At 41.4% G+C, this 14,384-nt stretch overlaps 1 protein-coding gene and 1 pseudogene across 3 annotated transcripts in view; one reads left to right on the forward strand and one right to left on the reverse strand.

Annotated features, from left to right (window-relative positions):
• The window catches only part of ROBO1 (roundabout guidance receptor 1), a 610,482-nt gene that overhangs the window by 16,536 nt on the left and 579,562 nt on the right, over positions 1-14,384 (forward strand). The window lies entirely within an intron of this gene.
• LOC308476366 (tigger transposable element-derived protein 1 pseudogene) lies at positions 1,815-10,497 on the reverse strand (annotated as a pseudogene). The gene is made up of 3 exons (XR_013991641.1): positions 10,434-10,497; positions 8,590-9,565; positions 1,815-1,860 (listed from the first exon to the last, which is right to left on the reverse strand). The product of XR_013991641.1 is annotated as a tigger transposable element-derived protein 1 pseudogene (transcript).

Below are 14,384 nucleotides of genomic sequence, written 5' to 3' on the forward strand. Positions count from 1 at the left end.
TTTCTTTGCAGAATGACTCCTAACACGTGGTTTATTGTAAGACTTAAAACATTTAAAACTCATTGGTAGATGGGGAAAGGAATAACAATAATAATAATTTATACCCCACCCATCTGGCTGGGTTTCCCCAGCCACTCTGGGCGGCTTCCAACCAAATATTAAAAGCAATACAGCATCAAACATTAAAAACTTCCCTAAACAGTTGTCTTTTAAAAGTAAAATAGTTGGTTATTGCCTTGACATCTGCTGGGAGGGCGTTCCACAGGGCAGGTGCCACTACCAAGAAAGCCCTCTGCCTGGTTCCTGTAACCTCACTTCTTGCAGCGAGGGAACAGCCAGAAGGTCCTCGGTGCAGGACCTCAGTGTCCTGGCTGGACGATGGGGGGTGGAGACGCTCCTTCAGGTATACAGGACCAAGGCAGTTTAGGGCTTTAAAGGTCAGCACCAACACTTTGAATTGTGCTCAGAAATGTACTGGGAGCCAATGAAGATCTTTCAGGACTGGTGTTATATGGTCTTGGCGGCCACTCCTAGTCACCAGTCTAGCTGCCGCATTCTGGGTTAATTGCAGTTTCCGAGTCGCCTTCAAAGGTAGCCCCACGTAGAGAGCATTGCAGTAGTCCAAGTGGGAAATAACTAGTGCATGCACCACTCTGGCAAGACAGTCTGCGAGCAGGTAGGGTCTCAGCCTGCGTACCAGATGGAGCTGGTAAACAGCTGCCCTGGACGCAGAATTGACCTGTGCCTCCATGGATAGCTGTGAGTCCAAAATGACTCCCAGGCTGCGCACCTGGTCCTTCAGGGGCACAGTTACCCCATTCAGGACCAGGGAGTCCTCCACACCAGCCCACCCCCTGTCCCACAAGAACAGTGCTTCTGTCTTGTCAGGATTCAACCTCAATCCGTTAGCCGCCATCCATCCTCCAACTGCCTCCAGACACTCACACAGGAAGAGATAATGCAGGTGTTTGTTCTAAATTATGGAATCATATGGCAGTTTTGTGTTTTGTTTTTGAATATGTTACTCTTAATTGCTTTTGTGTAGCCATACTTAGGAATAAGAAATATAGGTAACTACATTGGGTCCATGAGGGTTTTGCATCTCAAGGACTGTTGAATCTGAGTGGGTTCTGGGGAGTTTCTGGTTAACATGGCTGGTGTTTCGTCAATGTAGCCTAAAGAATCTGTGTCACGAGTAGACAACATCAGCACGCTGGTAAATTTCTAGTATGTGGGTGATTGACAGACCCTGGTTCACCAGGTACCTGGAAGCAACGAATCAGATGGAGTGATGGCTGGGGCATAACTGGCTCAAAACTCAAACTGCATCTTATTGAATGCAGATGTGATGTTTTATAGCATAAGTAGCAGTAGTGTTGGCAACAGAAAATGCTTCTCTGCCACTGTTGCAGCTTCACAGTACTAACCATAGGAGTTACAAGCAACTCAGGACCTTTTGTATCTTAGCCACCAGGGCATGTTCAAGAATCCTCTGAAATCTTGGAAGAAACTTTCTCATCCCCTGTGACAAAATTGGTTGTTACAGAACAGGCAAAATAGTAGGTGGCCAGGGAGTCGATATATATGCTTACAGTCAACTTGAATGAGAAATATACTCCACAGATTACAGAGGAGCTAACATACACACACCCCTACCTCATAACAACCTGTACACTCAAAGCTTTGAACCTTTATAATGTGTGATATTAGAGCATGAAAACTAAATCGGCACTCAAACTTATACTTCCTTAGGACAAGGTTCCAGAACAGGTGCACCACAACCCCAAAGGCTCTATTTCTGGTCAACTGCCTGTTCAACTTTTTTGAGGTGGAGAACTAAGAGATGGACTTGTTGCATACCTAGTAATGAAGCAGGTTTATGTGAGAGAAGTTGGTCATTAAGGTACCTGGGTCCCAAGATATTTAGGGCTTCAAAAGTTAGCACCTCAATTTCCATTTTTGCTCAGAAAACTTTTTTTTCCTAATTACAGGATGAGTGTGTGTAGAATTTTCAGAGGGAGACAGCACAGGGAGAGGGAATGGTTAATTATTCTCTTCCCAGCTGTCCCGCCCCTCTTGTGTTGCAATTAGGATTAAAAAAAGGGTCCCTTCCCATGAATGGGACCTTTCCCCCTAAACCTAATTGCCTCCAAGGGGAGCTTTTATTGGGCTGTGTGTGTGTGTGTGTGTGTGTGTGTGTGTGTGTGTTGCAGTAGCTCTCCTCTCCCTTGTGTTCTCACATTCAGACCCTGAAATTGTGTGTTTCACCACATGGCATTTAGGCATAGAAAAAATCACATTCAGATGAATGGGACCTTTTTTCTAAGCTTAATTGCCATGTAGGGGGAAGAGAAGGGAAAAAGAGTGGGGGAAGAGCAGGACACAGAGAAATATGTAGATAAAAAATGAGAGAGGAGGAGAGAGGTGAAAGAAGAAATGCAATATACTGTAATCTAATTGTTATAGAACAATTAAATTGTATTATATTTATGTGCAAACAGAAAACAAATAATAGGAAACCATGTCATAATTATGACCACAGAATTGTACAGGGTTTAAGAAGTTACATAAAAACTAGTAAGGTATGTTTTACTATTACCATACTAGAAAGCCTAAATTTAAAATTGTTTGACCAAAGCTGTAAATACAACACCAAAGATTTCAGACCACAATTACAATGATGACAAAACCACCATGCTGTTTTGTTCTGATTCTCAGTCCTAAAACCATCAAATCTTCCTGTGATAGATTAGCCCCCTTAAGGGCTGAAAGATATATATACACATTGGTTCCATCCATTTCTTTTTAGATGTGGTTCCATTGTGTATAACGCATAGCAACAGCTCAGCCTCATTTATTTGCCATTTCTATCTTGATCAAAGCCAATCATGATCAAATTTCAACAAAAGCAGTAATCCATCAATTTTATTAGGTAGAAGCATTCACTATGTTTCTCTTTTGTTTTGGTGAGGAGCAGGATATGAAGCCCACTGAGATATGAGTCTCATCAAAGGCTGACATAGACAAACTGCAGCTTCATATTTTCCATATAATATGCCCTGTCACAGATGAACAAGTAAACAAGACATCTACACATTTTCCACAGAGGAGTATCAAGAATACAAAAGCAAAGGAACAAAACACTACATATGTTGCTTTCTGTTAACAATAGGTTTGCAAGTCTCATTCTCCTGTTCTAATCAACAAACAGACACTCACGTTGTGGTATGGGAGTGGGCAATGTCACATCCACTTCTACAAATGATATGCCACATAACTACGGGCAATTTCAGGTGAAGATTGCTTTGTGGTATGCATGTGTGCATCACTTCTGATGCACACTACTGCACATCCAGTATAGAATGTGGAAGACAGGGTATATGTTTTGCTCAACATGACTTTTTCTTTCAAAAATATATGAAAGTTCATAAATACGAAGGCTGAGCCAAGGTTTCGTGTCCTTCAGTTTTCATTTCATTTCATTTCAAAACATGTGTATTCAAAAGTCATCCAATCCTATGCCAAATTATTAGATGCACATAAAGCTGTCTTGTACTGGTCCCTTTAACCAGTATTGTCTACTTGACAATACTGGCAGCAACTCTGCAGAATCTCCAGCCTTTCAAACAAAGGTCTTTCCCATTACCTACAACCTGGTCTTTTATTTTTGCTAGAGCTGCCAGCAATTGAACCTGGGACAGTATGCAAAGCATGTCCTCTACCAACTAAGCTATGGGACCCCTCCCCCACCATGCAATCCTTTTTAAAATTGCATTTCATGCTCTAAATGCTTCAAGCCTGGTAATTTGTTAGAGCTATAGGAATATCTTCTATATTTTTTCCAATCTTGTATATAATTAAAGCATTACTGAAGCTTCATGTTGAATTAAGGCATCGTTGATATTCAGGGAAAGATTATGACCGTAGCTTCTGGATGTCTGATAGTCGGATTATTCCTGCAACCCATTTAAGTTTCAAACTTACTCTGTTTTAGTTTTAAGGTGTCAATACTCTCTCTTTGATTGGTTTCATATAAAAATACCAATGCACCTTTTACCCCAGTTAACTATAATATACCTGGAAAAGCCTAGTGAGTGTTGTAAATCAACTGAGCACCAAATCAGGTTCTGCTGATTGCTTACTTAGTGATAATACATCCTTAATTCCAATGACTCAAAAGTGCAATGTGAAGTTTGAAGTACATGACTAACAAATTAGGAAGCTGAAGATATGAAGTTTTGTTGTACAGAGGCAATGTTAGTATTGCATGCAATTTTTATAAAGCGCATAGACAGCTCAATCCTAGGTTTGTTTGTTTAGAACAAAATCTAATTTTGTGCAATGGAATTTACTTCCAAGTGTATGCATAGGATTCTTTTGCATTAGGCTTTGATCCTAAGTATATTTAGTGTAAGTAATTCTAACAGAACTCTGGGGCATTTAGTTCCAAGTTAGTATGCTTAGGATTGGACTGAAAACATGTAAAGTCATTTAATATTTAAATACTTTAAAAAAAAATCATCTTGTTGCATGAAAGAGAACCAGAAACCTGAAGGCTCAAATAGGCTCAGGAGTTAACATTCCAACCCATTTTGAATGCACAACTAACTAACAGAGGCCGATTTAGGGCAGCACAACTTGTTCTGCTACACTGGATGCTGAGCCTAGGGGGCACCCCACGGCATTGCAGCTATGATGTACAGTGGTACCTTGGGTTACATACGCTTCAGGTTACACACTCTGCTAACCCAGAAATAGTGCTTCAGGTTAAGAACTTTGCTTCAGGATAAGTACAGAAATTGTGCTCTGCCGGCACGGCGGCAGCAGGAGGCCCCATTAGCTAAAGTGGTGCTTCAGGTTAAGAACAGTTTCAGGTTAAGAACGGACCTCCGGAACGAATTAAGTACTTAACCTGAGGTACCACTGTAGTGAATTGAGCAGAACAGAAGCGAGAAATGGGGGCCCTAACTTTTGGCCTCACATAGGGTGTGCTGAAATTTGAAATAACAAGGTCCACCCCTAAAACTAATTTTGATTTAATAAACTTTTTAAAAAATGGTTTAAAATCTTTTCAGTGCTGTTCTCAATAGGGTTATACACAAACACACACACACACACACAGAGAGAGAGAGAGAGAGAGAGAGAAAGAGAGAGCATGTTTTTAGTTGTATCTATTTTAATTTATGCTGTGAGCTGCCTTGGGTTCTGTGCTGGGAGAAATGAGTTAGACTAATGCTAGCTAGTGGTAGATATTTCCTGTTTAATTTGGGCATTCTTGAGCAAGTATTTCTTTCACTTGCTGCATTTATGGCATGTGCCATTTGAAGAGTCATTGAATAAGAGTTTATAACTATTGCTACTTCTACTCAGCTTTCCTTTGGACGCAACACTGTTTTTTGATACAGTGGTGCCTCGCAAGACGAAATTAATTCGTTCCGTGAGTTTTTTCGTCTAGCGAATTTTTCGTCTTGCGAAGCACGAAATCCCATAGGAATGCATTGAAATTCAATTAATGCTTTCCTATGGTCAAAAAAAGTCCAAACAAAGCCAAATTTGGTACAACAAGAGTTTATTAAGTGCTCTTTAAAGTCACACATACTGTAAAGAGCATTTCAAAAACTGAAGGAACAATTAAGTTTCTAAACATGACAGAAAAACATTTAAAAATCAACAAAGTGTACAGTACATTTTCTAAGACTCTGGGGGACCACTCAAAGAAGGTTCCTCTTCCACTCTTTGCTTCTTGCTGAAGAACCTGTCCATGGTCTGCTGCTTCATCCGCCTTTTCAGCACCTCCCTGAAAGGCGACATGACCCTCGTATCAAAAGTGTTCGCAAGTTCATGTGCCACGTGCTTGTTAGGTTGGTGCCGCTGTGCAAAAGCCTGCACATCCTTCCACTTCATGCAAATGTCCCTCAGTTCTTTGGAGGACAGCCGTTCCTCAGTTGCTTCCTCCTCTTCCAGCGAGGCCTGCTCCTGCGCAGCCTCTGCCTGCAGTTCGACCAGCTCCTGGGTGGTCAGCTCGTGGTCGTGCTCCTCCACCAGCTCGCAACATCCTCCTCTGTGACCTCCAGGCCCATGGTCCTCCCCAAGGCAACAATGTCCTGCACCACTGTTGACTCTGGTGCATCAGAGTCACTTGGTGCCAGACAGTCCGGCCACAGGCTGCGCCAAGCGCAATTCAAATTTCTCTGGTTGATCCCTTTCCAGGCTGTGGTGATCATCTTCAAGCAGGTGACGATGTCGAAGTGGTCCTTCCAGAATTCCCGCAGGGTGATGGTGGTGCAATCAGTCACCTCAAAGCATCGCCTGAAAAGCTCCTTGGTGTAGAGTTTTTTGAAATTGGCGATGACCTGCTGATCCATCAGCTGGAGCAGTGGCGTGGTGTTAGGCGGCAGGAACATGATGCTGATGAAGCTGAACTCCTCCAACAAGTCCTCCTCAAGGCCTTTAGGATGAGCAGGAGCATTGTCTTTTTTTTTTTTTTTTTAAATGATATTTATTGAAAAAATTTTAGAATTACAAAAAGAACAAGCAGAAAAAGAAAAAGAGAAAACAAAGAAAAAACAAAGCACATCAAACAATACAAATTCAAAACAAAAAACAAAAATACACCACAAACAGACAAAAACAAAACCATCATTCTCGAATCCTCAACTTTCATTACATTCTTTCTTTGACCTCCTCCTCCTCCCTTTTTTTGTATCCTGGTTATTAATTAGTGCAGCAAATCCTTTCCATATTTCATAATATTCTGTCATTACATTACCTTAATCTATTTTCATCTTATCTTATAGAAAACCTTAAAACTTAAAACTTAAATCTTATTTTTACCAACTTCTCATAACCATAATATTCTCACCTAATTCTTTAAACATTTTCACTAGAGCCAAGTAATTTCGTTCCAACATTTTTCTAACATTCATCAATTTTATAAAACAATCCTAATAATAAAGAAAAAAGAAATAAAAACAATCCAATCTTCATCCAGCGTCCCTTCCTCCTGGTCCCGGGTTTTGTATCCCATTGATCTAGCGCATTAACCTGGTAACCTTATATCCGAGGCCCTTGTATCCATGTCCCTTCCGCAGCTCTTCTTCAAATTTATAACTATATTTTCCTTTGTCTCCTGCTCCTTTCACTCGTGGGAACTCCAGCTTAACAATGTTTTTGACCCTTTTCAACAAATCAGCCCCTTTTCCATAGTCCAGACTAAACTCCATGTGGTATTTAAAAACATGTTTCAGAATCCCTCCAAAATTAAGAGCCCCCACAGCCCCAAACATCTCACGGCCCATTGCCAGACTTGGAAAGTCCAAACATCCCTGCATAGGGGGGTCTATCCAACCCCCCATTTCCAAACCAGTCCAAACTTTATCTTTCCAAATCTGGCTTTTTCCAAGTTCATTTGTCAAATCCAAAAGCTCATGTTCCTGCATGGCCACAGCTCCCTCCATCTCTGGCGCCCAAGATTCAGCAACGTCCTCTTCTCTCATCTGTTCTGTCAGGGCGCACTCCTGTTTTAGTTCCTGGGTGGGCTCCATATAGTTTTCCACTGCCTGTTCAAAAATTCTGACCGCATTAGTCATCAAATCCGTCTTCTCATTTAACTGTTCCAGTAGGGCATTTGTTTTACAGAGAGCACACAACAGAGCTTCTGAATACATTGTCCTACAAGGTCAAAAGTCTATTTCCCACGATTGTAATCTGTAACAGCTGCAAGCTCCCTGGAATTGGTTACAGTTTCACAGTCTCCCTCTAGGGGGAAAACTTCTATTTGTTCTTTCTTTTAAGGACAAATCTAACAACAAAGTTTCCTTTTTCAGATATTTTGTCAATATTTGTTCCTTTAAAATGTGAAGGGGAACAGTGGAATCACTATGTTTCTCTTCTTTTAGCTATCTGTCAAAAACGTTTGTCTCTGGTCAATGAGCTTCAAACGTCAGTCCTGACACCCCGCTCCAGGATCAGGACGGTGGAAAGTTACTTTACTTTAAACTCACTTCTGCAGGTTTAAACAGTCCGAAAAAGATCCCCCTTCTTTTCCTGCTTCCGAAGGGGGGTTCAACAATTTTAAATGATGAAAGTTAATCTTTTAGAAGCGATTTTCTGAGCTCTAGTTTACGTTGTCTTTGCTTTATTCTGTCTACAAAGAAACGGAAGGCTGACTTCCTGTTTAGACCTTCCCGTTTCAGTGCCAAATTGAAGTAAATTTTTAAGTCCAATTCCTTTCTGCTCGCAAGTCCTTATTTAAAGTCCAGTTGTCCGAAATTTAAGTACTCACGGGTGATTATTTTAGAAGTCAAATTGTCCCAGGAAAAAGGCAGCGCTCTCCGGCAATGGCTATGCGGCTTCGCTCCACGGAAAAAGCAGTTGACTCTCAGCACCGCGCCACTTCTCCCTCTTCGCTTCGGAGCCCGTTAGTGGGTTCCTTTGCGGGTTGGGGGGGCGCTAATGGTGCCTGCCGAGTCCCATGGTCACAGGCTTCATCCGCCTGTGATTTCTGAAAGGGTCCCCGCTTCGCCGTAGCGGAAAAGACCCGTTTCGCGCGGAGCTAGTCCCTCCAGATCAGAGGGAGTCCGCCGTTGCCGATGGCGCCGCCCCAGAAGTGGATGAGCAGGAGCATTGTCCATCAGAAGCAAAGCCTTCAGCGGCAGGTCGTTGTCCAGCAGGTACTGTTTGACAGCAGGGCCAAAAGCAAGATTGACCCAGTCCACAAACAGCACACGTGTGACCCAAGCCTTACTGTTGGATCGCCACATGACACTCAGCTGCTCCTTGTCGACCTTGTGTCTCTTGAAGGCCCGTGGGTTCTCCGAGTGGTACACCAGCAGGGGCTTGATCTTCAGGTCGCCGCTTGCATTGGCACAGAAGAGCAGGGTCAGACGGTCCTTCATGGGCTTGTGGCCAGGCAACTTGGCCTCCTCCTGTGTGATGAAAGTCCTTTTGGGCATCCTCTTCCAAAACAGCCCGGTCTCATCGCAGTTGAAGACCTGCTGTGGAACGTAGCCCTCCGTCTCCACAGCCTCCAGGAACTCCGCTGCAAAGTCTTCAGCCGCAGGAACATCAGAACTGGCAGCCTCTCCATGCCTGACCACGCTGTGGATTCCAGATCTTGCCTTGAATCGGTCAAACCAACCTCTGCTTGCCTTGAAGACTTCTGGCTCGCCTGAGGTTCCTGGCTGTTCCCGGACGAGGTCTGCGTGCAAGGCCTTGGCCTTTTCACAAATGACGGCCTCAGTCACTGTGTCCCCTGCACGCTGCTTCTCTTCTAACCAGATGAGCAGCAACTTCTCGACCTCCTCCATAACAGCTGGGCGGTTCTTCACGATCCTGGTGACTCCCTTGGCTGCATCAGTCACAAGGATCTTCTCCCTCATCTTCAGGATGGTGCCGATGGTCGATGGGTTCCTGCCGTACTCCCTGGCGAGGTCTGTCACACGCATTCCACCGTCGTGCTTCCAGATGATCTCCTTCTTCATTTCCAGCGTCACCTTCTCCTTCTTCCTCTCGCCGGCCTCTGCAGCAGCAGTCTTCTTGGGTCCCATGGCAGCACAGCTCCTACCTTTGTAAACTCAGAAGAAAAAAAAATCAGTGCTTCACATCCAAAAAATTCAAAAGCACCCAGCCACCCACCACACAGAAATTCAAACCCAGAACCAAGTCCTTGAATTCCAAACACCCAACACAAAATCCAAAACCCCCCAAAAAAGTTTTAAAAGTTTAACTTACGAAATGGCTGCAAATCACCAAAGTCTTCAAAATCCTCAAATGGCTGCAAAAGAAGTTTTGGAAAAGCTTTAAAAATCACCAAAGTCTTCAAAAACCTCAACTGTTCCCCCAGCCACCCACCCACCACACAGAAATTGCAAACCCCTCCCCAACTGTTGCAAACCCCTCCCCAACTGTTCCCCCAGCTGCCCACCACACAGAAATTCAAACCCAGAATTTTTTTTAAAAAAAACAACAACATGGCCCAATGCTCACAGAAAATCAAAAAATTTCAAAAAAAACCCCACACAAGCTTCCAGATTCTTGCAAATCCCTCCCCAACTGTTCCCCCAGCCACCCACCACACAGAAATTCAAACCCAGAATTTTTTTTTTTAAAAAAAACATGGCCCAATGGTCACAGAAAATCATAAAAATTCAAAAAAAAAAAAAACAAAAACCACACAAGCTTCCAGATTCTTGCAAACCCCTCCTCAACTGTTCCCCCACCCACCCACCACACAGAAATTCAAACCCAGAATTTTTTTAAAAAAAAAACAGCAGAGTGCCCCAATGGTCACAAAAAAATCAGAAAAATGCAGAAAAAAACCACACAAGCTCCCAGATTCTTGCAAACCTCTCCCCAATACCAAGTCCTTGAATTCCAAACACCCCAACCCAAAATCCAAAACCCCCCAAAAAAGTTTTAAAAGTTTAACTTACCAAATGGCTGCAAAAGAAGTTTTGGAAAAGCTTCAAAAATCAGCAAAGTCCTCAAAAACCTCAAAAAAGGCTATGTGTTGCTCCTCGAAGTCAAGTCGCAACTGCACCTCTTCAAGCAATGCACCTTGGGTTTTAACGGTTTTACGAAAAAGGAAACAAACTTGCAAGACGTTTTCGTCTTGCGAAGCAAGCCCATAGGGAAATTCGTCTTGCGAAGCACCTCAAAAAACGGAAAACCCTTTCGTCTAGCGAGTTTTTCGTCTTGTGAGGCATTCGTCTTGCGGGGCACCACTGTATTTGATACATTTTCAAAGGCAGTATTTTCAGGATGATTTGAGTACTGTATATGCTGCACAACTGCCTATGTGCTATATGCCAGGAAGGAATGTTTTTCTCTAACTGCTGTTGAAATGAGATACATCAAATAGAAGATGGAGATTTTTGAACAGAAGTTATTGTGACTGTGATTTCTTTTTCTGAATATTTCATATTCCCTCTCATTCCTCAGTCCTTCATTCAAATAGTTTTATCAGATCTTACAAACTGTTTATAGCACCTAAAGAATTCGTGAAACAGTTTATAATCCACTGGAGAAGTTGAGGATGTCATATACTGATTTGCGTTAACCCAGAAAGTGTGTAACTGTACAATTATGTTTGACAATTTAAGGGAACAAAGATTTGCCAATAGGCCGCATAATGCATCATTAACCAGAACACCCATATTTGGGAGCACATTAGACTTACTGGAGCACTACACAGAACATTTGCACTAAAGATAATAGCCATTGATTAAAAACTGACACTATGATCATTAGTTCTGGTTTTTAATTTGTTCTCAGGCACTCGGGACTTTATGCACCTGAAGAGAGAAAGCTGAGAAAAACTTTGATGAGCACTCATTCTTTTCCTATTATTCTATTTATGTCAATCCACCTATTTTCTGACCACCTATTTTCCAAACTTGTTCCAAATTATGTAATCCCTTCTACATTGGCATGGTACAGTAAGTTGTCCTTGCCAACTTGTTTTTTTAATGTTGTTTTTAATGTTTGGTCTTAAAAATGCATTTCTTTACATTGTAAGTGAGGAAGAAGTGGGATAAGCTGAATTTTCTTCTTGCTGTTTCTCTCCTCCTAAGTTAATTTAGAATGTTCTACTACAATATATTTACTTTCCCTGCTACTAACATATCCTCCAGGGCTAGACAAGTCCCGGGAACTGAACCTCTTCAGTTTTTAATGCTTCTTGTTTATAATATCACATTTTGGGGGGAAATTGTTCTGAAACAACTTTAGAGTGATATTAGTTGGGGTCAATGTTGTGAATGCTCAAAATATAGTTCTAGTTCTGCTTAGACACAAAACTATTCTCAAAACACCCCTGTCTTACCATCTTTCTTTCTAAATTCCTGCTACACTTATTGCAAATAAATGCAAGAAAGGTATGGCTTTTATTATTATTTTACTGTTTTGCAAATTAAACTATGCAGTACCTTATTTCTATATGAAATTATAAGCCCAGGAATCTTGCATGTTGTAAACAAAAGAAACTTAACTGGCTATAATCTTATTTCATGGTTCAACAAGGAAACATCCTGATGCAACATCAGCAAACTAGTTTGTAAGTGGAAGTCAGTGGTCCAGCTGAGTGAAGCTAGATAATAGTTTGTCGACTATCTGGTTATCACTTGGGATATTAAGCATGCATTGCTGAAAGTGATGAAGCATTGTCTGACTAATTTGCAGGTCACCTTTCAGTAGTGTAATCTGTATAGATACTTCTCTTTCTTTACTGCTAAACTGCTGTCAAGTTTCTTGGGAAGCACAAGGAGGAGGAGAAAGATAATGTACAAAAGGAAGAGTGGAAAACTATCAGGTTTTACGCAACAAACCATTTTGTTACCAGGTATTCACCATTGCGATTTCCCCCTGATGTATTTTGTCCTTCTGAAAAGAACCATTTTAATGCAGCTTATGACGCTGTCTTCTAATGGATCCTGGCATCCCAAATGTATTCTGAATATATTTGTAAACAAAACTAATTTTACTAAAGTTTTCCCCTCCTTCAGTCCCAGCCCGTATCACTGCAGGCTGGTGCTAGCCATTCATCAGCATTGGAAAGGGTTGAGGAAAGAGCTGCCAAAATGATCAAGATGATGGAGCAACTCCCCTTTGAGGAAAGCCTGGGGCATTTGGAATTTTAGAGGAAAGACAAGGAAGATGTTGCCTGATAGAAGTTTATAAAAATTACACATCGCATTCAGAAAGTGAATAAAGAAAATTTCTTCCTTCAGAGCATAACTTGCAGATATTCAGTGAAACTGAATGTTGAAAGATTCAGGACAGATAAAAGGAAGTATTTCATGCTGTTCATTGTTAAACTATGGAATTCACTCTTGCAGGAGGCAGTGATGGCTGCCAACTTTGATGGCTTTAAAAGATGAGACAAATTCATGGAGCATAAGGCTATAAATGGCTACTAGCCATGATGTTTATGCTCCGCTTCTGAATACCAGTTGCTAAAAACTGCAGGAGAGTAGAGTGCTCTTTTGCACATGTCCTGCTTGTGGGTTTTCCACATTAATCGGGTGGATGCCTATGAGAATAGGATGCTGGACTAGATAGGCCATTGTGTGGATCCAGCAGACTCTTAGGTTCTTACATCATGGAGTAAGGTGCATGCTTGTAGTACCATCAGCATACATCTGTGAACATTGGCTGTGCTCACAGATCATGATAAGTCATGCATGTGGTAATATCATACATGTGGTATCATCAGCACCCATCTGCCAACATTGGTTGTGTTCACACATCACAATAAACCAGAAATAACCATCGTCATAAATATCAGAGTTGCTCATTTATCTTGAAAAATGGATAAATAAATTAAAAGGGGTGGCCACAAGGATATTTTGATGCTATCTGTGCTGAATGAAATCAGCAAGTGCTTTACTATTTTAGCAAAGGTGATATGTATCTAATTACTCTTGTTCATGACTCACATTAAGTTCAAAGGACTTTATCTGAGAACCATAATGGCCATCAAAATCAACAGATGTGATCCATTATAATAAAGGATTTGGCACAAACTTAGTATTTGGAAGTACATTTGTACTGAAGAGAAGTTATAGTCTGCCTTCTGGAGACCATCATTCTAAACTTAATTAGCACCTATGTCCTAGCAAAGTTGGCTTTATACTTCATGAATGGGCAAAATTCCTATGAAACAGATGGACATGCGTGCTGGTATATTAGAGAGCCAAAATTTGCATTCTGTTTGAATATCATCAACCGGAATTCCCTTTAGGCATGTATGAACTTGCAAAACAGAAGATCTTCTGAGTGATGAGCAAGAGCTGCTTTAAGTTTCTGTCTCCAAATTAGGTGAAGATAAGGAAGAATGCAAACAGCAGGTGCCTTAGTGTTATGTTATGCAAGTGAAAATAACATTTTAGTAATATAACCAAATTATTTTACAGAATCTTAATTTTCTTCACTATATCTGTGTAAACAGAGAGTTTTAGTGTTTTGTTGCAGAAGCTTTTGTATTCCTGCTCAACGAAACATTGAGGGGAAAGGAAATGACAAATAACACCTCATAAGTAAGAAATGAAACCTGTAAATATGTTTTATGGTTATTCTGCATCATTTTAACATGCACGTAAGTTAATCCAAAGTAGCATCTCTTCCTTTGTTCAAACAGTTAGTTGGTGAGGTGTAAGCACAATAAAATCTAAAGTATCCAAGAGAGGATGCTCTTATCCTCTCGCCAGTTGCAAATGCAGGCTGTAAATATAAACTAGAATAGTCTTTACCAATTGACAAGGGGTGCATTATTCCAAGCCGCTGTGTATTATGTGTGAAGAGTGCCGCAGCTGTGTCATTGGTGAGGTTAAAAGGTGTTAGCGCTTGCATCTTTTAAATGAACATAGTAAATGAAAGTGAACAAT

Source organism: Podarcis pityusensis, assembly GCF_964106645.2.
Source record: "Podarcis pityusensis genome assembly, chromosome: 4".
Classification (NCBI taxonomy): domain Eukaryota; kingdom Metazoa; phylum Chordata; class Lepidosauria; order Squamata; family Lacertidae; genus Podarcis; species Podarcis pityusensis.